The 24,855-nt window shown below is 40.2% G+C and overlaps 2 protein-coding genes across 2 annotated transcripts in view; one reads left to right on the top strand and one right to left on the bottom strand.

The window, feature by feature from the left end:
- The window catches only part of LOC123512780, a 33,408-nt gene extending 11,802 nt beyond the window's left edge, over positions 1 to 21,606 (bottom strand). The window contains exon 1 of the mRNA XM_045269359.1: positions 21,290 to 21,606. The gene's annotated coding sequence lies outside the window, so the exon portion shown is untranslated. The remainder of the gene's footprint in view (positions 1 to 21,289) is intronic.
- Positions 1 to 24,855, top strand: part of LOC123512550 (transcription factor GAGA-like) — a 61,082-nt gene that overhangs the window by 21,083 nt on the left and 15,144 nt on the right.

Raw genomic sequence — 24,855 nt, 5'->3', positions numbered from 1 at the left:
GGTGGTTAAATATGCTTGCTGGCACCTTATGACTCTCTCTCTCTCTCTCTCTCTCTCTCTCTCTCTCTCTCTCTCTCTCTCTCTCTCTCTCTCTCTCTCTCTCTCTCTCTCTCTCTCTCAAAATGTCAGTGTCTCATTCTTTTCACGTTGATTTTCATTTCTCTCTCTCTCTCTCTCTCTCTCTCTCTCTCTCTCTCTCTCTCTCTCTCTCTCTCTCTCTCTCTCTCTCTCTCTCTCTCTCTCTCTCTCTCTCTCTCTCAAATGTTTCTTTCTCCTTTCTTTCAATTTTTCATTCACTATTATCTCTCTCTCTCTCTCTCTCTCTCTCTCTCTCTCTCTCTCTCTCTCTCTCTCTCTCTCTCTCTTTCTTTCTCTTTTTCAATTTTTCATTCACTATTCTCTCTCTCTCTCTCTCTCTCTCTCTCTCTCTCTCTCTCTCTCTCTCTCTCTCTCTGGGAATTAGAGATAACCTGATCTACTCCATCTCTCTAAGTGGGTTACGCCGATAGTGCTTGGCTGTCCACGCACAGATAGCGAGAGAGGAAATAGTGATGTGTGAGATGCACGTGGCGATATTTTTGCACGCGAGAGAGTGACGTTATTAGAATATTGCCAGTAATGCTCGTATTCAGAAACGCTATCATTTCTCTCCACGACAGTTTTTCCAAGGTTCCTGTTGAAGATACTCGAGTTTTTAGAAGTATTTTTTATGGTTTTAGTGATAGGTTGGCAAGATTTCTAGTTTATTGAAAGGAGAAGCCGTCTTGTAAACCTGTGTAGTTGTCGCTGTGGCCTTGGGAAATTGTTATAGTGAGAGAGAAAGGCATTTTTTTTTAATACGTGTTTCTGAAAGACTGAAATGAAATGGCGCTTGTTTTTTTTTTTTTTCTCAGTTATTAATAGTACCTTGTGAAAAATAAAATAATAATAATCAGGTTAGGGTGTTTTGGAGCGTTAAAATTGATGGCAGTGGTGGTGGTAAGGTTGATGATGGTGGTGATAAGTTAATGATAAGTAGAAATGATACGAGCAGTGATGGTGAAAGAGAATGAAGGTGGTATTGTTAACCCCTTCAGTACCGGGACACATTTTTACCTTGAGATTTTGTGTACGATTAGACCATTTTATTGACATTGGGAAGGGTCTATGGAGGTCAGAAGATTAATGGTCAGTCTTCACTATTTTAACCCTCACATAAGCTTCTGAGGCTGTGTAATATCACCAAATAGTCATCAGAATGAATATGGAAACACGTCATGGCACAAAGGGGCTAATTAAAGTACACCTGGCCCACCTGTTGAGAGAGAGAGAGAGAGAGAAATAGTAGTTACGCTGCATAGTTTCCTTAATAGTAGGAAGGAAGGGCCATGAAAAAGTATACATAATAATTATACTAGAAAATAAAATAGTGTTGGCCGTGAAGTTTCCTGCATTGCTACATATCCTGAGTCACTTCTGCGCCACACCGCCACTACTTCCAAAAGGCTGTACTTGATGCGACGGGTGTTGAGGTGTTTTTATGGTTCTAGTGCCAGATTAACTCCTTCAATACTGGGACACATTTTTTACCATGAGATTTGTGTACGATTGAATTTTCTTGACATTAGGAAGAGTTTATGGAGGTTAGAAGGTTATTGGCATGAGTCTTCTCTATTTTAATCCCCCCACATGAATTTGTGAAGCTGTAGAAAAATCACTAAATACTAACCAGAATTGAAATAGGAATGCTACTTTTGGGTGTGATTAGATAATTTTATTGACATTAGAGAGGGTCTATGGAAGTCAGAAGATTAATGGCAACAGTCTTCAATATTTTAATCCTCCCTGTACATGAGTTTCCGAAGCTGTACATCACCAAATAGTAACCAGAATCAACATGAAAACGCGTCATGGTACTGAAGCGATTAACAATATTACTACATCATTAGTAAGAGAAACACACTTGGGAACCGGGTTAATCATCTCTGTGGCCTTTGAAAAATAATGATGAGAGAAGGAAGTGTTTGTGACAGTCATAGAAGTAAAGCAGGTTATTTGGTAAAAGGTAGATATTAAACAGGAACTTTTTAAATCAAAGCCTTAACTCTTCCACTGCGACGTGACACAATTAAATGACACAATAAGCAGCGCCAAAAGCAATGTGGGAAATTCTTACAATCATCCACAAGAAAGTTAGTGATGGAAGAAAATTTAGTGTGCAATTTCTTTCCGTTCTCTCTCTCTCTCTCTCTCTCTCTCTCTCTCTCTCTCTCTCTCTCTCTCTCTCTCTCTCTCTCTCTCTCTCTCTCTCTCTCTCTCTCATCCCAGTCCCCAAGCAGGTCCGAGAGTTATCCAAAAGAATGAAATAAATGTCTTGAAAGCTCCCTCTTAAATTAATTAATCTCATATGAAGATGGAAGTATAGAAGCAGGCAGGGAGTTCCAGAGTTTCAAGATTGAATGTGTGGTGTAGAACAAGTACAGGTGTCTCAAGAGTGATTGGTGATTAGGCAAAGGTGTTCCAGGTGGCAGTCAAAGGGTTGAATTAGATAACCTTGAGATTTGTAAGAAGTTTGTTATTGTTGTTGTGTTCCTGATTGATGAAAAGATGAAACAGAACAGTGGGAAGTTTAAATAATTATGGAAGTTTATCAAAGAAGCCAAGTTGTGTTTATATTATTGATATTGTAATCGTGTTCCTGATCAGTGGGAAAGATCAAATAAGGACAGCGGGAAATTGAAATAGTTATGGAAGTTTACCTAAGAACCAAGTTGTTTTTATATATAATTTTACTGCCGATCAGTGGGAAAGACGAAACAGAAAGAAATCGTTAAGACAGTTTACGTTTATGATATCTTTACACTCACAGCAACGAAAAAGAAAGACTGAAAACCTGAGACCACAAACGCAATGCTGAGAAGAAAATGTGGAGTGTAAAAATATAAGCAAGAATAAGAAGAGTGACAACAGTGATATGAACGTGACGGTTTTGAGGGAAAGAATAAAAGAAATAGCAAAATAGGAAAAAAATATAATAATCTCCAGACCAGATAATGTGACCTCCAGATGCACTTCCGGCCTCTGTCATCCAGGAGCTCAAAAACAGATTGTATGATTTTTTTAACTGTTTTCCTTTTGTGATTAAATTTATGCACTTAAGTCTGGCGGAATGTTATGTAGTAGTATTCATTAGAGGGCACAATTCTCTCTCTCTCTCTCTCTCTCTCTCTCTCTCTCTCTCTCTCTCTCTCTCTCTCTCTCTCAGACCTTCACAATGTCCTTCTGTATATCTCCTTCATTCACCATCCTATCCTTTGATCTCAGAGTCCTTCACGGTCTTCTCTCTCTCTCTCTCTCTCTCTCTCTCTCTCTCTCTCTCTCTCTCTCTCTCTCTCTCTCTCTCTCTCTCTCTCTCTCTCAGTGCAGGCAGATTATTTTTTTTCTTTGTTCAATGTGTGTGTGTGTGTGTGTGTGTGTGTGTGTGTGTGTGTGTGTGTGTGTGTGTGTGTGTGTGTGTCCGCGCATCCAACAAGAAGATTGCTAAATTGTATGCTCTATTGTGCGTTGAAAATTACTGTCGCAAACCTATGATCTTGTAAGGAGAGAAGTATCAAAAAGATTAAAGATATACTCCTATTACTCCTGCTGCTGCTGCTACTACTACTACTACTACTACTACTACTACTACTACTACTACTACTACTACTACTACTACTACTACTACTACTACTACTACTACTACTACTACTACTACTACTACTATCGTGTTTATTTTTTCTCTATTTTACTCAAATTTGCAATACACGTGATACTTTTTGTGGTTGCTGTTGTTATGTGTGTGTGTGTGTGTGTGTGTGTGTGTGTGTGTGTGTGTGTGTGTGTGTGTGACAGTTGAATACGTATAAAAAGAACCACTTCAGCAATAAAAAAAACACCAACACCACACCTCCTACACCATAAAACGCTTACTTTTCAAACAAACAGGTGAGGAGCGGGTAAAAACAGGAAGGTCTAGGGAGACGGAAGGAAACCAAACAGGGACGACAAAGGAAGGAAGGTAGGAAGGTCAAATTGGATGAAGGTAGAAAGACAGTATGGGAAGGAAGGAGGAGAGTATGAGAAAGACGATAAGGGAAGGAAGGAAAAGGATATGGGGAAGACGATAAGGGAAGGAAGGAAAAGGGTATGGGAAAGAAGATAGGGGAAGGAAGGAGGGAGTTAAAGGAAGGTATTTGTGAAGTTTGAGGTAATGGATTAAAGGTAATGGAGGTTGAGTGTATTAGAGGATAGAAGGGACATGAGAGAGAGAGAGAGAGAGAGAGAGAGAGAGAGAGAGAGATAGGAAAAGAAACGCGTATCATAACATCATATTCTAATCTTAAATATGTCTGTGTGTGTTTGTGTGCACGTATGCATGTATGTATGTATGAGAGAGAGAGAGAGAGAGAGAGAGAGAGAGAGAGAGAGAGAGAGAGAGAGACAAGAAAGTGTAACGGCGACTTTATTTACTCTCTCTCTCTCTCTCTCTCTCTCTCTCTCTCTCTCTCTCTCTCTCTCTCTCTCTCTCTCTCTCTCTCTCTCTCTCTCTCTCTCTCTCTCTCGTCGTGACCTTGAATAAATCTAGCAGTCTTTGCTGACAGTAGTGTTTTTTTTTTTTTCTTTTTTCTCCCTTTCTTCTTTTTTTTATTTTTTCTCTCATTGGAAGGTCACCTGTATAATAATCACTTCACCTGAGCTCACCTGGCTCTACTGTGTCACCTGGTGGACCTCAGCCGGAATTGAAACCATCGTAAAGTGACCCAAGAAATATAAATCATTGTTGTTGTTGTTGGTTGTTGTTGTTGTTGTTGTTGTTGTTGTTGAATTCTCTCTTTTTCATTTGTCACTTGTGCATTTATTCTTCCATTCATCCTTTGTTTTCTTTCTTTTTATCCTATTTATTTATTTGTTGCATGTGTTGTTGTATATTATTTTTTCCGATCCCTTTGTCCATTTTGTACAAGCTTTTTTCTCTCTTCTATTTCTTTTATTCTCTTTGATCAGACTCGAACCTTCCTCCCAAAGAAAAGAAAAGAAAGAAACAAAACACAGATGCACTTGGGTGAAAATGCATTGTGTGTGTGTGTGTGTGTGTGTGTGTGTGTGTGTGTGTGTGTGTGTGTGTGTAATAATAATAATAATGTGTGTGTGTGTGTGTGTGTGTGTGTGTGTGTGTGTGTGTGTGTGTGTGTGTGTGTGTCCGCCTGCACGTATGTACTCGTATATATTAACATCATCTGGGGCGTATATAGTGAGAGGTCTTTCGGTCAGTTTAATGAGTAGTTGTTGCTTTTATTTCATCTCTTTATTCATCTGTTTATTTATTTATTCTTGTTTTGTTTATGTATTGGCCTGATGTAGCGGCTTCGTTTGTGCGTCAGTGGTGGTGGTGGTGGTGGTGGTGGTGAAGCCTCTAAAGAATTGGACCACACGCAGGTCTTGATGCCACCACTACCACCACCACCATCATCATCATCACCATCACCATCACCATCACCACTATCACCACCACCACTATTGCGTTCCTTGCGGTGTTGGTGATGGATGGACTGGTGAACTGTACACTCTGGAACTCCCTGCCTGCTTCTGTATTTCCATTTTCCTGTTACCTGAACTCATTTAGCTCCTTCAGTACTGGGACGCATTTTTACCACGAGTTTTGGGTGTGATTAGACATTTGATTGACATTAGGAACGGTCAATGGAGGTCAGAAGATTAATAGCCACAGTCTTCACTATTTCAATCACCACATTAGTTTCCGAAGCTGCATAAAATCATCATACTGTATAGTGAGCAAAATAAATATAAAAACGTGTCATGGAGTTAGAGAGGTTAAGAGGAAGGTTTCAAGACATTTATCCCATTATTTTGACTAACTCTTAAAACCCTGCTCGGGAACTGGCATCTCAGTGGGCCATTTTTTTTTATTTTTTTATTTAATAGTTTTTGTTATCCTTGGTCAGGTATTAAAAAATGGTGGTATGGAAGAAAGAATGGTTAGGTTAAATAAATTGCGCGTTTTACCGGGTCATTATTCAGTGCTGTGTTAAGTGTTGAATTCCAGTATTATTATCTCCTCGCAACACAACACGTGCGAACACTCCACACTCTCCTCAACTTAACCCCTTCAGTACTGGGACGCATCTTTACCATGAGTTTTTGGTGTGATTAGACACTTTTATTTACTTTAGGAAGTGTCTGTAGAGGTGAGAAGATTAATGGCCAGAGTTTTCACTATTTTAGTTAAGAACAGCATAGCATAAACAACAGAAGTATTGGTGAGTTTAGTGGTGAAATTAAGTCAAATTGCCCTTACTGTAGTGTTAAGAATAGCAAAGCATAAGCCACAAAGTAGTATTAACTATCTTAGAGATAAAATGAGGTCAGATAGACGTTACTGTAGTGTTAACTCCTTCAATTCTGGGTCACATTTTTACCTTAAGATTTGTGTACGATTAGGCCATTATATTTACATTAGGAAGTGTCTATGGAGGTCAGAAGATCAATGGCCACAGTCTTCACGGTTCTAATCCCCTACATAAGTTTCTGAAGCTGTACAAAATCACCAAAGAGTAAGCAGGACGAATATGGAAACCCCTTCGTGGTACTGAAGGGTTTAAGTATTAAATTCCAGTGTTATCCTTTCCTCACAATACAACACCTGCTAACACTCCACATTCTCTTCAGCTTGACCACACATTCCCATAACTATTTAATGTGTAAAGTGGTAAGTTCCAATATTATTCCTTCCTCACAACAGCTGAACCATTTAATGTGTAAAGTATTAAGTTTATTCCCTCCTCGCTACAACTTAATCAAAACAATCCATTTACTATTTTATATGTAATATGTTAAGTTCCAATACTGTTTTCTCCTCTCAACACAACACGTGCTAACACTTCACACTCTCCTCAACTTAACCCCTTCAGCACTGGGAGGCATTTTTACCACGAGTTTTTGGGTATAATTAGACGATTTTATTTATATCAGGAAGGGTCTGTGGAGGTGAGAAGATTAATGGCCAGAGTCTTCACTATTTTAATTCCCACATAAGCAGAATGAATACGGGGAAGGGGTTAAGAACAGCATAGCATAAATAAGAGAAGTAGTTTTGAGTTTAGTGATACAATGAGGTCAAATGGGCGTTACTGTAGTGTTAAGAGAAGCATAACATAATATTAACCATCTTAGTGATAAAATTAAGTCAAATCGACGTTATTGTAGTGTTAACCCCTTCAATTCTGGGACACAGTTTTACCTTAAGATTTGTGTACGATTAGGCCATTTTATTGACATTACGAAGTGTCTATGGAGGCCAGAAGATTAATGGCCACAGTCTTCAGTATTTTAATCCCCTACATGAGTCTCTGAAGCTGTACAAAATCACCGAACAGTAAACAGAATGAATATGGAAACCCGCCATGGTACTGAAGGGGTTAAGAATAGCACATATATAAATAACAGTTATTACTAGCCACCTTAGTGATGAAATGAAGTCAAAATGGAATCAAAGCAAGCAGAAAGTAAATAGTGACGATAGTGGTGAACGGAAACCTCAATCACCATTCTGAAGGGGACGTGATCACCCTTAACAACGGCGAATAAGGACGTGCCGTTTGCATAACAGCACGTGAAGAGGGCAGGGCATCACGTGACTCAGGTGGGGAGTAGAGGGGATGGATAAGGACACAGGGGAGAAGGGGACATTGACCTAAAGGGAAGGGAGGGGAGGTGGGGACAGAAGAGTGTGATGTTTGTGTGCTTGGTGATGGTGGTGATGGTGATGGTAGGGATAAGGGTCTTGTTTGGTGGTGATGGTGGTGATAGGACAATAACGTGATGGTGATGTGGTGATGGTGTTTGGTGGTGTCTCGTGTTGTTGTTTTTGTTTCTTTATGTAGTTTGATCATTTGAGCCCAGTGTCTGTTTACTTGATGTTCATACTGTGGTGGCTGTTTTCTTGTACACACACACACACACACACACACACACACACACACACACACACACACACACACACACACACACACAGTAACACAACAAAGACATTCATATCTGAAGTATATTTTTAACCAAACGATGGATTAATCCCTAGCCAAAACAAAGACCTATTTAGAAAGGAAATTTATTAATAGTGATGACGCTAACATTATTATTATTATTATTATTATTCAGTTTCAAATGTAAAGTTCCACATGATCTTATATTTTTCGTTTCTATCACCTCCTCCTCCTCCTCCTCCTCCTCCTCCTCCTCCTCCATAATCATTAAACCCTGGCAGTGAGTGAAGGTAATGATAACAAAAAATGACCATAACTAACATAATAAACCACATCTCTTACACCTTTACCGATGATTCATTAGGCACACTTGCTTAATTATCACACCTGAAGCGTCTGAAGAAGGTGAAGCAATGCCCTGTAGTGGCGGCGTGACGGGAAGCACTTGATAAAAAGGTTCCAGATTAATTTTTATCTTGGGGAAAGATATAAATGGATAGGGAGGAATTGTGGGTAGTTTTGAGAGTTTTTGTTAGGTCTATATGTGTGTGTTTGTATGTGTGTTATTGCAATGGTAAGGAATTCTGGGGTTGGGTTTTGGTGCGGGTGTCATGTGGGGGGAAGGAATGTGTTGGGGGGTGTTGGGGGAGTGTTGGGGTGATGTTGGGGATGGAGGGGTTAAGTCAATGTACTTCAACGAATGCCAGTGTTCTCTCTCTCTCTCTCTCTCTCTCTCTCTCTCTCTCTCTCTCTCTCTCTCTCTCTCTCTCTCTCTCTCTCTCTCTCTCTCTCTCTCTCTCTCAGTGACTTGCATGTAGTACGAAAGAAAAGAATAAAGGTGTGTGGAGTGACTCGGTGTTATGCGGAGTTGTACGTATAACACACACACACACACACACACACACACACACACACACACACACACACACACACACACACACACACACACACACACACACACACACTGCAGACGATAGACGAATATGTAATTGTCTGTTTCATGTCCTGTGTGTGTGTGTGTTTTCGTGACCTTGAATGTTTCACCTCTGTCCACTCCCTTCCTATCTCCCTCCCTTACCTCTCCCTCTCCCTCTCTCCCTTGCCAAGTTACGTAACGCCAGTATCTACCCGTACATAACTCTCCTAACTTTCATGGCGGCCTGTGTGTACTCATACCCTGACACACACACACACACACACACACACACACACACACACACACACACACACAAGTAGTATATGATATTTATGATTCGTGTTTATTTTCCTCCTTTAGGCTCTCTCTCTCTCTCTCTCTCTCTCTCTCTCTCTCTCTCTCTCTCTCTCTCTCTCTCTCTCTCTCTCTCGAATAAGTGCTGTAATAATGACGTAATACAAAGAACTACTACTACTACTACTACTACTACTACTACTACTACTACTACTACTACTACTACTACCACCACCACCACCACTGCTTCTAAAAATAACCATTGGGTGCAGACTTAAGGGGTGAAGAGCTCTGGAAAAGGGAAGATAAAGCTGGAGGAGGAGGAGGAGCAGGAGCAGGAACACGGAGGAGGAGGAGGAGGAGGAGGAGGAGGAGCAGCAGCAGCAGCAGCAGGAGCAGGAGGAGGAGAAAATGGAAAGAAGAAGAGAGGAGGGAAGGAAGGTTAGATATGCTGGATGAACCCTTTCTCTCTCTCTCTCTCTCTCTCTCTCTCTCTCTCTCTCTCTCTCTCTCTCTCTCTCTCTCTCTCTCTCTCTCTCTCTCTCCCATTTCCTTCCTTCCTACCCATACCATGAATAGAAGATTGCATAAGAGGGGCCAGGAGGAAGAGAAAGAAGAGGAAGGGGAGGAGGAGGAGGAGGAGGAGGAAGGACAAAATTTTGATATTGGCACATTTTTCTCCTTTGCTTTATTTTTCATTATCTCTCTCTCTCTCTCTCTCTCTCTCTCTCTCTCTCTCTCTCTCTCTCTCTCTCTCTCTCTCTCTCTCTCTCGTGTCTTTCTTTTATTTTCCTCCTCCTCCTCCTCCTCCTCCTCCTCCTCCTCCTCCTCCTCCTCCTCAGGGCGTCCTTCCTCTTTATCATTTATAATCTCCGCCCATTTTTCTTCCGAGAGAGAGAGAGAGAGAATTACATCATTACATTACAGTTGGCCAGCCGGCATGTTTCTCCCTCTCTCTCTCTCTCTCTCTCTCTCTCTCTCTCTCTCTCTCTCTTGGTGTGTCCCTAGGTATCTTTTTGGCCTTGCTCCTTGGCAGAGAGAGAGAGAGAGAGAGAGAGAGAGAGAGAGAGTCTAATCCATATTGTTCGTATTGCTGGCCTAACTTTCTTTCGTCCTTTCTGTTTTTATTGCTTCATATACTTTGGGATATTGTTGTTGGTGTGTGTGTGTGTGTGTGTGTGTGTGTGTGTGTGTGTGTGTGTGTGTGTGTGTGTGTGTGTGTGAGTTTGAGCGCGTGTAATAGTATTGTTAGGCATGTAATTAAATGTTGACACACACACACACACACACACACACACACACACACACACACACACACACACACACACACACACACACACACACACACACACACACACACACACACACACTGAATGAAATCCGATCCTGCGCCTACTAATTGATCTGCAAGGATGATATTATTATTGAACCAAGTGTGTGTGTGTATGTATGTATGAATGTATGAATGTGTGAATGTGTATAGCATCACCATTACTACCGGGTTAACCACCACCACCACCACCACCACCACCACTGCTATACCCACCTCCCGTTAACTTCCCGTATTTCTTAACTGTGTGCACGTAACCTTGGTGAAAGAGGAGGAGGAGGAAGAACAACGAGAGGAGGAGGAGGAGGAGGAAAGAGAATAGAGGAAGTAGTCGTGATGTTTATTAGTAGTGGTAGACAAGGATGTTTAGTGTCGTTGTTGTGGTGGTGGTGGTGGCGGTGTTGCTACGATGTTGGTAGTGGTGGTGGTAGTGTTTGAGAAGGTCAGGAAGTCGGAAGTAAACAAGGAGATTTCTTAATGCGCATGACCTTAGAGAGAGAGAGAGAGAGAGAGAGAGAGAGAGAGAGAGAGAGAGAGAGAGAGAGAGAGAGAGACACCAGTACTATTGCTACGTTTTCCTGTTTTCAACTACTACTACTACTACTACTACACACACACACACACACACACACACACACACACACACACGAACAATTGCCTTGAGCTAAATACTTTAAACCCCAATAGAATTAACTGGATGAAAAGAATGCTAGAATGCACCCCAGAGAGAGAGAGAGAGAGAGAGGGAGAGACTTTATAGGCCAAGGTCGGTATCCCTCTCTCTCTCTCTCCCTCTCTCCCCTCTGGCACTTAGTCCTCCCCTCATATTCTTATCCATACCTTCCCTCCTCTCCCTACCTCCCTCTCTCTCTCTCTCTCTCTCTCTCTCTTCTCTCTCTCTCTCTTTCTCTGCTTTCTTCCTTTTATCACCGCGCTCTTTGATAGTAATAATGCTAATGGTAAAAAAAGAGAAAGAAAAAATCGTCATCTTTTCACACAATCTTTTCCTGTTTAGAATTTTCCTTTTTCCTTTATTATCTTGATTTATTTTACTTTCCCTTTAAATTTATCCTGTTTTTCGTTCTCCATATTTTTTCCCTTTCCACCCAGAGAAAATGGGAATAGGGAGATAAGGAGGGTAAATAACGAAGGGGGAAGAGGGGACTGCGCGAGGGAAAGGAAACAGGGATGAAAATAAGGAAATGAGAGAAAAATACGATAAGGGACGGGAAACTTAACACGAGGGAATAAAAAAAAAGAAAAAAGTGAGAAAAAGGAAATGAAAATGAGATATAAGAAAAAGAATGATAAGAATAGGAAAAGAAAAGAAAACATGAAAAATACTAGACGAAGAGGTAAATAGAGAGTGAGGGATAATGTAAAGGAAAGAAATAGATAAAGAAAGTGAGGGAGGGGAAGAGAAGAAGGAAAATTGAGTGAGGGAAGAGAGAAAGGAAGTGAGGGGAAGAGAAGAAGAAGAATTGAGTTAAGGAAGATAGGGAAAGAGAGTGAGGGAGGAGAGAAGGGAGAGGGAAGGGGAGTGAGGGGAAGAGAGGAAGGAGAATTGAGTGAGGGGAAGAGAAGAGGGGAATTGATGGACCTTTTATTCACTTACCTCACAACTCGATTCTTTGGTGTTTTTAGCCTCATTAAGTCACGGAGACGAGGACAGGATGGGGGGCGGGGTTGAAGGGGAAGGGTGAGTGGTGAATGGTGACGGTAATGGTGACTGGTAATGGTGATGAGGATGAGTTAATGGTTAGAGGAATATAAAGAAAAGGAAGAAGAATAGGAGAGAAGAAGGATGGTAAAGGAAAGGAAGAAGAAAGAGGAAGAAAATAAAGCAGGAAAAGGAATAGAATGCAAGAAAGAGAAGAAATGGGAAGGAAAAAGAGGAAAAGTTAAGATAGATGGAATGTGAAAGAAAAAAAAAGAAAAACAGGAAATAGAAGAAAGGAGGTAAAGAAAAAGGAGAAAGAAGAAAGTTAAAATATTTGGAATGTGAAAGAAGAAGCAAGGAAAAGAAAAAAAAACAGGAAAGAAAAGAAGGGAGTAAAAGGAAAGAGAAAGAGGAGAGTTAAATTATTTGTAATGTAAAAAAAAAATGAAGCAGGGGAAAAGCAAATAAAAAAAAATAACAGGAAAAAGAAAGGAAGGAAAGAAAAGAAAAGAGAGGAGAAAGAAGAAGGAGAATGAAGTGAAGCAGTATAAATGGAGATAACGTGATAAGGACGAGGGGATGAAGGAAGGAAAGAATGCAAAAAGCCTAAGCGAAAGGAAGAAGAAGAAGAAGAAGAAGAAGAAGAAGAAGAAGACTCATAAAAGCAATGATGCAATGATAAAAAAAAGATGACAATGAGGACGAGAGAGAGAGAGAGAGAGAGAGAGAGAGAGAGAGAGAGAGAGAGAGAGAGTGTGTCAGGTGAAAGGTTGCAGTACTCACCTGTGTGTACTTACTAATTAGGGGGAAGGTGAAGGTGTACCAGGTGAGGAAGGAAGGGTAACACGGTCACCATTATGAGGTCATGAGAGAGAGAGAGAGAGAGAGAGAGAGAGAGAGAGAGAGAGAGAGAGAGAGAGAGAGAGAGAGAGAGAGAGAGAGAGAGAGAGAGAGAGAAGGGTAAGGGGAAAGAGAAAGGTCAGAAGTTAGAGAGAGAGAGAGAGAGAGAGAGAGAGAGAGAGAGAGAGAGAGAGAGAGAAGGAAGGGAACAAGTCGAGGAAGGATTGTGAGAGGAGGAAAAAAAAAGGCGAGATTAAAAGAAATGAAGATATTGCCTAAGAAAATAAGGAAGGATATTGAAAGGGGAATTATGAAAGATTAATAAGACTAAAGGTTATACAACGGTGGACAGATGGTGTAGATGAAGAAGAGAAGGAGGAGACAATATTGATTCACCGTTATTTACTACATTTCTCCACTTAGCCCTTTCAGTACTGGATCGCATTTTTATCATGAATTTTAAGTGCGATTAGACGGTTTTATTGACATTAAGAAGAAGTCAGAATATTAATGGCCACAGTCTTCAGTATTTTAATCCCCACATGAGACGAACGTATTTTTATCATGAATTTTAAGTGTGATTAGACGATATTATTGACATTAGGAAGCGTCTGTGGAGGTCAGAAGATTAATGGCCACAGTCTGCAATAATTTAATCCCCACATGAGTTTCTGAAGCTATAAAAATGACTAAATAGTTAAATATGAAAATGTGTCCTGGCATTGAAGGGGTCAATCACTGAGAACGGTTATCATTAAAATCCCAAACTCATCTTTTTTTCATACATTTATTTCTTGTAAGTATTTGTAAAGGCTCAATATTTTGCTCTTAGTATTGTGAAAGTGTTTATAAAGAGTCAGTACATTGCTCTAAGTATTCTGAAGGTGTTTATAGTGAGTTAATACATCTCTCTAAGTATTCTGAAGGTGTTTATAAAGGATCTATAGTATTATTAGTATGAAGGTGTTTAGAAAGAGTCAATACATCGCTCTAAGTATTCTGAAGGTGTTTATAAAGAGTTAATACATCTCTCTAAGTATTCTGAAGGTGTTTATAAAGGATCTATAGTATTATTAGTATGAAGGTGTTTAGAAAGAATCAATACATCGCTCTAAGTATTATTAGTGTGAAGGTGTTTAGAAAGAGTCCATAGTATTATTAGTATTTTGAAGGTGAGAGTAATGATAGCAGTGGTGATCAGAAGGACAAACTCAGCTAATCAAGAAAACATTAAGAAATACCATCAAATCTAAAGCTTTCCGACAATCATCGTAAAAGTTCCATCGATTAAGAGAGAGAGAGAGAGAGAGAGAGAGAGAGAGAGAGAGAGAGAGAGAGAAGCGAGGGAAAGTGACCCAAGCAGAATTTTCCTACAGTTCAAAGAGTCCTCCTCCTCCTCCTCCTCCTCCTCCTCCTCCTCCTCCTCCTCCTCCTCCTCCTCCTCCTCCTCCTCCTCTACTTGCAACCAGGGAAGTTAGTTCGATAATAGAAGTAACTGAAAAGTGTGTTAGTATGAAAGTTAGGCTCGATCAGGGAGAGAGAGAGAGAGAGAGAGAGAGAGAGAGAGAGGTCTATACCGTTCATTTTAACTCACTCTTTTCCATGTATACCACCAACATTCTCTCTCTCTCTCTCTCTCTCTCTCTCTCTCTCTCTCTCTCTCTCTCTCTCTCTCTCTCTCTCTCTCTCTCTCTCTCTCTCTCTCAAATATACACACACAGCATAATCCTTTTCACTCGTCCCTACGTTCTTTGAGAGAGAGAGAAACATCATGGCACAGCATTCTCCCACCAGCACATTCTTCCCTCTTAAATCTTCCCTAATACCTTCTTCCTCTCCCCTCTCCCTTCTCCCCTCTCATATGGCGTGTTTATCCCCTCTCCTCCACCTACACCATTCTTCCATCTACCCTTTCGTCACCTCTCTCAAGTTTCTCTCTTTATCTCTCCTTCCTCTCGTCTCTCTTACGTTATCTATCCACTCTTATCCTTGTTTCCTTTCTTTTCACCTCTCCCTCTCTGTCTCTCTCTCCCTCTCCCCCCTCACCTGTACATCTGGCTTCACCTGTCTCATAATATACTCTTTTCTCTCTCTTCTATGACGTCATGTTTCTTTTCACTCCTCCCTCTCTCTCCCTCTCTCGACTAATTCAAGGTGAAGGCTTAAGAAAGTACAGGTATGCTTAGCTAGGTGTGTTCTGGTTTATTTATAGGTGTAGATGGCGGGGTGTTAAAGGTGTTCCATGTAAAGGTGTGTGTGTGTATGTGTGTGTGTGTGTGTGTGTGTGTGTTACGTTATGTTGTGGTCCAGAATGTGTGTGTTGCGTAATGTGTTATGCGTCATGGTGTGTTTTTATGAGGTGTCAGGAAGGGGAGAGAGGAATAAAGGGGAATGATACGAAAGGGAATGATGGACTTGAGTTTTATGAGGGGAAGGAAGGAATTAAGGAAGAGTGGAGGAGAGAGGGAATGAAGAGAAGGGAGGAGATTTGATGACAGGACAGGTGGAAAGGAAGAGTGGAGGAAAGAGAGAATGATGAAGAGAAGGGAAGAGATTTGATGACAGGACAGGTGGGTGAAGTAAAGAGAAAAGTGAAAGAAGAGAGGAATGAAAGGAAAAAATAGAAAGAGATGGGAGGTGAAGAGAGAGGAGAGGGAGAATAAGGGGAGTAGGAGGGAAGGACAGTGGAAGGAAAGGAGGAGAGCGACCTTGGTAATGTATCTTTTGTATGTGTTTGTGACTTGTTAGAATGTTTGGTTTGTTCAAAGTCCACTGTAGTATTAGTGTGTGTGTGTGTGTGTGTGTGTGTGTGTGTGTGTGTGTGTGTGTGTGTGTGTGTGCTTAGAGGGAAAAAAAATTGCTTACGTGAGGTACTGAGCTTTAACGATGGAAACATGTTCACACACACACACACACACACACACACGTAACATTGGCAGCTGCAGGAAGGCGGGCTGGTGGGTGGTAAGGTTTGTCCGTATACCATTGAGGCGGGCTTATGTAACAGGTCAGGGTGTGTGTGTTGGGGGGGGGGGGAATGCCCGAGTGAGTGTGTGTGTAGGTAGGAAGGTGCAGCTTAAGGAACATCCGGGGTCCTCTCTTGTCTCTCAGTAACTTTCTTTTTTATTCCTTTGACTCATCTTGTTAATTCTTTGTTCCTTTCCATTGTTTGTGTTATTTATTGAGTTGTTTTGGTGTGTGTGTGTGTGTGTGTGTGTGTGTGTGTGTGTGTGTGTGTGTGTGTGTGTGTGTGTGTGTGTGTGTGTGTGTGTGTGTGTGTGTGTGTGTGCAAACAAGGGTGTGTAGGAAAACCTTGCACCACGGCGAGAGAGAGAGAGAGAGAGAGAGAGATAGAGAGAACTAGAACGAAAGAACATCCCCACCACCACCACCACCACCACCACCACCAGCACACCAGCCAAAATTAATGAAACACTACATAATATTCCTGTTACATCATGCTCCCTTTTCTGAACCTCAGTGTGAAAAATGTCATCTAGCTAAGTGACTCATTTTCTTTTAGTTCTATAAGTATCATGGACTATTTCCCCTCGCGTCTCCCCTCTCCCCAGACTCTCCCTCTTTCCCCTCCTCCCTCTCTCTCGCTCTCTTTCTCCCCATCCAAGCTCCTCCACTTCGTCTCTCTCAGGTTGTGTCGCTAATATTTCTTTTGTGTTAGTGTGCCAAGGTTAAGAATGTTGGGGATGCTACTGTCACGAGAGAGAGAGAGAGAGAGAGAGAGAGAGAGAGAGAGAGAGAGAGAGAGAGAGAGAGAGAGAATGGTGACTGATGTTACAGTACATGAAAAAATTGATTAGAGGAATGAAGAAAATAAAAAAAATAAAGAGAGAGAGAGAGAGAGAGAGAGAGAGAGAGAGAGAGAGAGAGAGAGAGAGTTGGTGATAATTCTTAAGAAAGAACATGAAAAGAAAATAGAGAAGTAAAGAAAACACAAAAATACAGAAAAAAGTAAAAGCAACGAGAGAGAGAGAGAGAGAGAGAGAGAGAGAGAGAGAGAGAGTGTGTGTGTGTGTGTGTGTGTGTGTGTGTGTGTGTGTGTGTGTGTGTGTGTGTGTGTGTGTGTGTGTGTGTGTAATTACGGTGATTCACGTGAAGAAATTGTAAAAGCCAAGAGAGACGTGAAAATTATGAAAGACAGGAAGCTGAGATGAGATTTACGCCTGACAGAGTTAGTAAAGAAAATGTAAACGAAAAATCAAAAGAAAATACGTGAGTGATGAAGAGGACGATGGAAAGATGCTAATGAGTTAAAGTAAATGAAATAATAGATAAGTAACAGTGAATAATAAAGATAAATTAAGTAACTAAGATAATTCAAAGCAAATGGAATAAAGATGAGTAAATGGAATAATAAAGATGGGTGAAAGGAAATGGAAATAATAGATAAATGAATGAAATAAAGATCAGTTGAAGTAAATGAAATAATAAAAGGTAAATTTGGAAGCGGTAAAGGAAATACAAACTTAAGAGAAAAATAAAACATTCCTTTTTATTTTGCCAGCTGTAATTGTTTGGCTTATATTCTCCACTTTGCCTTTTTTTTTTTTTTTTTTGTGTGTGTGTGTGTATCTAGTTATTTATCTTTATTTACTCTCTCCATCTTTTATTTATCTTTCTACTGTATCCATCTTGTTTATTTACCTATTTACTTTCCTTTTTAATACCTATTCATTCTATTCCCCTTGTTATTTATCTTCTATTCACCTTGTTTATTTACCTATTCACTATTTACTGTATATATTTACCTATCTATTCTACCCATCGTTTATCGACCTATTTATTCTATTCACCTATTTACCCTCTACCTTGTTACATACCATCTAATTTCCTATTCACCTTGTTCATTTAATTATTTCCTCCTTTCACTGTCATTTATCCATTTATTCACTGTTATTTACCTATTTCCTCTATTGACCACGTTGATTTTCCCTATTTCCTCTATTCCCCGTGTTTATCTATCTGTTTATTCGTGTTATTTATCATTTGTTTATCTATTTACTAGTTATTGTAAGGTTTCTCTTTCGATGTGGCTAGTTCCGAGGCTCAGCTGTTTCTGATAGTGGTGGTGTTTTCCAAGCCTGGAGAGAGAGAGAGAGAGAGAGAGAGAGAGAGAGAGAGAGAGAGAGAGAGAGAGACTTCCTTGAAATCAGCTGAGGCACATATGGGAGGGTAGGTGGGGGGAAAATTGGTGTTGCGTCATCCTCTTTGCGGCTCCAATCTTTCCACGTGGTCTTGTATTTATTGTTATTATTATTATTGTTGTTGTTGTTGTTGTTGTTGTGAAGGAATTCCTGCTTGGGGGTTGAAGTAGGAAAATTTTTGTTTTTTCCCCCTTTTTTTTCCCTTTGGTCACTATTTTTACCGTCACCTCGTTACTGTCGTTAAGATTTCTGCTGATTCCACCTCTTCAGGCATCAACACACTACGGCTTCCTCGTACGTAATCCCGCCAGGAGTAGGAAGAGGCAGGGGAGAACACAGCAGTGGCGGGGGAGTGTTTGGGGGAGAGGGTCAATGTTGCGGTGGTCACAATATCGGGGCTGGAAGTCACAGTAGCGGGGGTCTGGATTCTGTCAAGGTCAGCCGGCTTTTAGTGGTGACAAACCCCGCTAAGAAGAACCACTGCCTTTTATTCCACTAACAAACGTTGCACTGGGTTTGAAAGGGGACGTTTGTGGCTCAATATCACCCTCGCACTTGGCCATCATACAGGGAGTGCTTGTAAACACGACTGCCGCCAAGGAGACGAGGCTATGTGTAACCTTCCATACACTAAAGCAATGTAGAGTGGCATTTGTTGTTTTGAGTATCGTGCCTTCGTGTCTGGCTTGGAATCGCTGTGTTTGGGGTGAAGAATAGTGAAACGTAGGGTGAGAACTTGTAAGGGCAGGAAGAGTAATTTTCCCACATACCAAGGCAGTGTAGAGTATAGGGTTTAATTTATTTTGTGGTATGGTGCATTCGTGTCTCACTTGGAATCGCTGTGTTTGTGATGCAGGATAGTGAAACAGGGTGATGACTCGTAAGGTCAGGAGCAGTAATTTTCCACAAAGCAAGAGGGTGCAGGGTAGCTTTTCTTTGGGGCATCGTGCGCTTGTGTCTGCCTTGGAAGCGCTGGTTGGGAGATGGGCTGAGAAGTAAGAATCTCAAGAACAGTAATTTTCCATCGATGTCAACGGGATATTGGGCGGAACATGTTAATCTTTGAGAATATCGCGTGTTCTTGTCCTGCGCTGCACTGTTTTAGGGGTAGAGTGATTGGAAATATGTAGAGTTAAGATTAGGAGAGATTGGAACCACTAAACGAAATGTGGGATAGGATTTACTCGTCTTTGGAAATCTCTTGTGTTCGTGTCCGCTGTAGAATCCATAGTGGAACAGAATGATTAAGAAAATATATGGATACGATTTTAAAGGACCATTGCTAATACAAACGATATACAGGATAAAACTTCGCCATATAAAAAAAATATATTGGTGTTTTCTAACATGTTGACACAAAAAGGACAACGATAGAGGCTAAGACTAAGGACAAGGCTCACAGTAACAGTAACTTTCCACCAATACCAGCGAATAGATACCACTTATTCACCATTAAGAATACCGTGCGCTCGTGTCCACTGCCTTCAGAATATTGGCTCAAGTGGTGAAGATTACAACGAAGACACGAGATAAGAACGAAGAACAGGAATCGTGTACGTATATCTATAACAGGAAAAGTGAGACTTGTATCTCTCTTTACCTTTACGAGTTACGCTTCTTGTGAGTGCCTTGAACTAGACGCCCCAAGGAAACAGAGGGATAAAGGAAGGATCAGGGACGAATAGGGAATGTTGGAATGTGTTTATTTTTACTTTAAGGGATGTAACAGGCGGGTATCTCTGTCTTCCTCTCCTCGTTGTTCCATGTAGTTATCTTTATTTTCTTTTTGTTTATTTCATTTATTATTTTTATTTTTCGATGTTCGTGTGACATCATTTTTAGTGTCATTCTTCTTGCAGTGATGTCAATTATTTGTTTATTTTATTATTATTGTTAGTGTTTTATTTGTTTACGTCGTATATTTGATTCAGGCAATATTTACATTCTCTCTCTCTCTCTCTCTCTCTCTCTCTCTCTCTCTCTCTCTCTCTCTCTCTCTCTCGCTTCCTGAAATCCATTGTACTCTTTTCCCACAAAAACTCCTAAGTAACTGACGCGGTTTCGACACTCTCACTACCGGGTGTTCGCGTGCCGAGACCAGGAGCAGGCAGCTATTGAGTATGTAGTACTGGTGGTGGTGGTGGTGGTGGCTCTCTCTCTCTCTCTCTCTCTCTCTCTCTCTCTCTCTCTCTCTCTCTCTCTCTCTCTCTCTCCAAATGTCACTTATAGCACTAGTATTACATAATCAAGGACAACATTCATGAACAAGTGTCCTTTCTCTCTTTTTTATCATGTTCTTGCGTAAAAACCTGATTATTGTTATTTTTACCACCACCACCACCACCACCACCATCACCATCATTCATAACTTCCTCAACAGCATGTACATTAACCTTTTCACGTCGACACACCTTCTTTTACTAACTACATATTTGTTTTGTCTTGTTCCACACACGCCTTCAATTATTTTACTGGCTATAAGTTGTGTTTGTTTTATGTCGCAATGATAGGGTTAGTAGGGATGGTCACTTATTATTTTTTTTTTATTTATCTTTTTTTCCAATGTGTTCTCTTCCTTCCTGGTCAAAAGTGTGCATTGTTAACACTTTTTTTCACTTGTTTCGTAAGCTGCACGTTTGTTGTCTTACCGTTAAATAGATTTTCTTTTCTTTTCCTTTATTTCGTAAGTTTAGGTATACTGCACTTTGATAATAAACCCACTTGTATGTATGTATGTATGTACCTGCTTCTATTAACATTCGTACTTATTCTACATTTCACTTTGCATGATTTCCAAGTTTATATCGAGCAAACGTTTTTTCTTCATTTTTTCATTTTTTCTTATTTAAAACAATATTAGAGGATTTCGCATTAGGATAACTTATTTTACCTTCCCTTCACTCGTATAATTACTAAACACACACACACACACACACACACACACACACACACACACACACACACACACACACACACACACACACACACACACACACACACACACACAACACCGCATTGCTACACACACATCATCGCCTATTGACACGAAACACAAGCACACAAACTTACCTTTTCTGTAATTCTCAGGTCCTTTAAATCCTCCTTCTTGATCTTGATCTTAGACCCTTCAGAGAAACGTTGTCCTCACCAAGATCCAAAGAAAACGTTCCTTAGTCTCTTCCTTAATCACAAACGTTCTTCAGGCGAGAACGTTCAAGGTGTAGAAACGTTTGTAAAGCTCTCTCTCTCTTTCCCTTTATTTCTGAAACCGTTTATGATGTGCCAGTGAGTGAGTGAGTGATTGAGAGAGAGAGAGACAGGGAAAGAGAGAGAGAGGAAAGAGGGAGTGTGTGTAAGTACGTGTGTGTGTGTGTATATGTGTGTATCCCTGACGCGGGAGTGAGAAGACATTGCAACGTTAGCCCTCGCGCTGGCTTTTATGTGCGTGTCTGTGTGTGCGTGTGTACGTTTGTGGAAAAGTTGCTACACACCGCCAGATTCGTCCGCGTCGCTTTCTTTTAATAGCTCTGCAGGTGTGTGTGGGTGTGTGTGTGTGTGTACTTTATTTAGTGTTTATGAAGCGTGTAAGTTTGTTTTGTCGTTGAAGGTAATGTTCTGAGAGAGAGAGAGAGAGAGAGAGAGAGAGAGAGAGAGAGAGAGAGAGAGAGCATCCTTATCCACTTAAGACATTCTTTCGTCAGCATTCATGTCCCCTTCAAATAGAAAAAAAAATTGTTTGACTTGTCTTTTCTGTGGTTCGAAAATAAACACTACCGAACAAGACAAGAAATAAGGAATCATCACAAAACACACACACACACACACACACACACACACACACACACACACACACACACACACACACACACACAAGGTAAAAGAATAGAGAAATAAAAAATAAATGAAATAAATAGATACATAGAGTAAGGTAGAATAAAATAAGTATTAAAAAAATCTTGTATTACACTGAAATCTTTAACCTGAAACACCGAAGCAGTGTGTTAGAGTGTCGTGAAGCATTTGAAGCAATATTGAGCCGTTTATCGATGGAATCCCTAATCAACATTCTAACACGAAATCGAACGTTGAATAAAACAAAAGAAAAAGAGAGAGAAAAAAAAAAAAGTACGATCTGTTATTTACGTAAAGCACGAACGAAAACGAAGATATGAACGAAACTTTTTGAAAGCGAAAAACTGAATCGTGTTTTGAATTAAATGGAAAGATTTTATAGTGATGTAATTTTTTGGAGGCTGATTTGGTGAAGGTATTAGCAGCGTCAGCAGTGGTAGCGGTGGTGGTGGTGGTGGTGGTGGTGATAGTAGTAAAGTAGTGGTAGCAATAGTCGTAATAGTTGTAGTAGTAGTAGTAATAGAAGTAGTTGTAGTTGTGCTAAATTAGTAATAGTAATAGTAGTAAAGTAGTAGTAGTAGTAGTAGTAGTAGTAGTAGTAGCAATTATCGCAGTAAAGTAGTAGTAGTAGTAGTAGTAGTAGTAGTAGTAGTAGTAGTAGTAGTAGTAGCCGTAGTAGTAGTAATAGTAGTAGTAGACTAGTTGTAGAAAAATAAGTATCAAATTTACTTTCACTCAAACTTCAATAATAATGATAATAAAAGAAACTAAACCAGACATACGCTCTCTCTCTCTCTCTCTCTCTCTCTCTCTCTCTCTCTCTCTCCTGGGAAACATTTTTATTCCATCAACGTTGTGGACTTAACTTTGGCCGACGAACGCACGATGCCTGCAGGAGATAGACCTTGGCGCGGCGGCGGTGGTGGTGGTGGTGGTGGTGGTGGTGGTGGTGGTACTGATAACTGTGAGAGTGGAGTGCAAGATGAACGGATGGGTTAGGTTAGATTCCGGTACCCTGTGTTACGTTAATCTGGCCTAATCTAATCACACCTTACCTTACGTCATCCCAAAATTTACGGTAATGGTTATGTAATTCGATGAGAGAGAGAGAGAGAGAGAGAGAGAGAGAATTACACTAGAGTACATAATTTATCCTCAATCTCCTTATCTAATTTACCATACCATCCTGTCTACAGAGAATGAGACTAATTAACCCTCAAGTAATTAATTGTACTAGTTCATTAGGTTTAAAGGGAAAGGTTATGGATTGCGTAACTAAGCATTGTTTGTCATCAAAGCGACAACGTAGTCACAAGAAATGTTAATCTGTTATGTAAATGTTATCTATTATACACACATTGATGGTATCTCACTGGCCTACATTCAGAAACTCTTTGCTCCCTCACCACGACTGCTTTCCGAGGACACAGGAATGATTTGCAGGCTTCTATAGTGTTTATCTTTTAATAATGAAGAAATATTGTTAATCTGTCGCTAGAATCGTAGAAAAATATATCCCTTTAAAATCATAAGTGTTTTTTGGAGGACACAGATGATTTGCAGGGATTTCTAGAGTGTTCATCCTTTTGATCATGAAAAATCTTGTTATTCTTTCTCTAGAACTGTAGAAAATATCATCAAAAACTCATATAACTTCATCAAGAGTGTTTTTCAAGGTCACAGAGATGATAAGCAGGGTTCCCTACATTGTTTATACTTTTAGTAATAAAGAAATCTTGTTAATTTGTCTCAAGAACCGTAATAACATTCTTAAAACCCCTATAACTTCACTATTGTTCTCCAAAGCAACAAAGATCACTTCCCGGATTCTAAAGGGTGTTTATCCTATTGATAGTGAAGAAATCTTATTAATCTGTTTATAGAACCGTGAAAACGCCATTAGGAAACCGTATAACTTCAAATAGAACCTTATTTTTTTTTACATAGTGGAGATGTGTTTTAGAATATTACTGATTCTCTCTCTCTCTCTCTCTCTCTCTCTCTCTCTCTCTCTCTCTCTCTCTCTCTCTCTCTCTCTCTCTCTCTCTCTCTCTCTCTCTCGCTCAGGTGGGCAGGTGTTGACGAGGTGGCAGGAAGAAACTTAAGATAATTAGATATGAAGGTGTTATTTATTTACCTGCCTTGTTTTAGTCTGTTGGTCTCGTAATAAAGGCAAAAAACTGTACATGTTCTATTTTTTCCTTATTTTATTTCATCTATTCATTTTTTTATTGTATAGTGTGAGGAAGAGCACATTTATTATTTCCTTATTGTAGTAATGACCTTGACACATTATTTTTCTTCTCTTCATAATCCTGTCCCTCTTTTGTTTGCCTTCTCCACTCTCCCTCCTCTCCCAACCCTTGCCTCTCCCCTCACCAGGAAAAGTGGGCCACATCTGTCTCTCTCAAACACCTGCAGAGAGAGAGAGAGAGAGAGAGTGTGTGTGTGTGTGTGTGTGTGTCTACTCGTGAAATCTTCTTGTTTTTGTTTCTGGCTTGTTCGTTATTTAGGTTGAAAGAAAAAAAAAACTAAGATTTTTTTCAAACTTTACCTTACGTCATTCAAGATTTACGTTAATCATTATGGGATTCGATGAGAGAGAGAGAGAGAGAGAGAGAGAGAGAGAGAGAGAGAGAGAGAGAGATAATACATGTGACAATAGATGATATATGAATAATTCGTCCCTGGAAACATTCACCTTGAGAGAGAGAGAGAGAGAGAGAGAGAGAGAGAGAGAGAGAGATGAAAAAAAAACGAGATTGCAAAACAGGGAAGTAAGA

Source organism: Portunus trituberculatus, chromosome 34 (assembly GCF_017591435.1).
Source record: "Portunus trituberculatus isolate SZX2019 chromosome 34, ASM1759143v1, whole genome shotgun sequence".
NCBI classification, from domain to species: Eukaryota; Metazoa; Arthropoda; class Malacostraca; order Decapoda; family Portunidae; genus Portunus; species Portunus trituberculatus.
The sequence above is the reverse complement of the archived record's forward strand: the minus strand, read 5'-3'. Positions and strand labels throughout refer to the sequence as shown.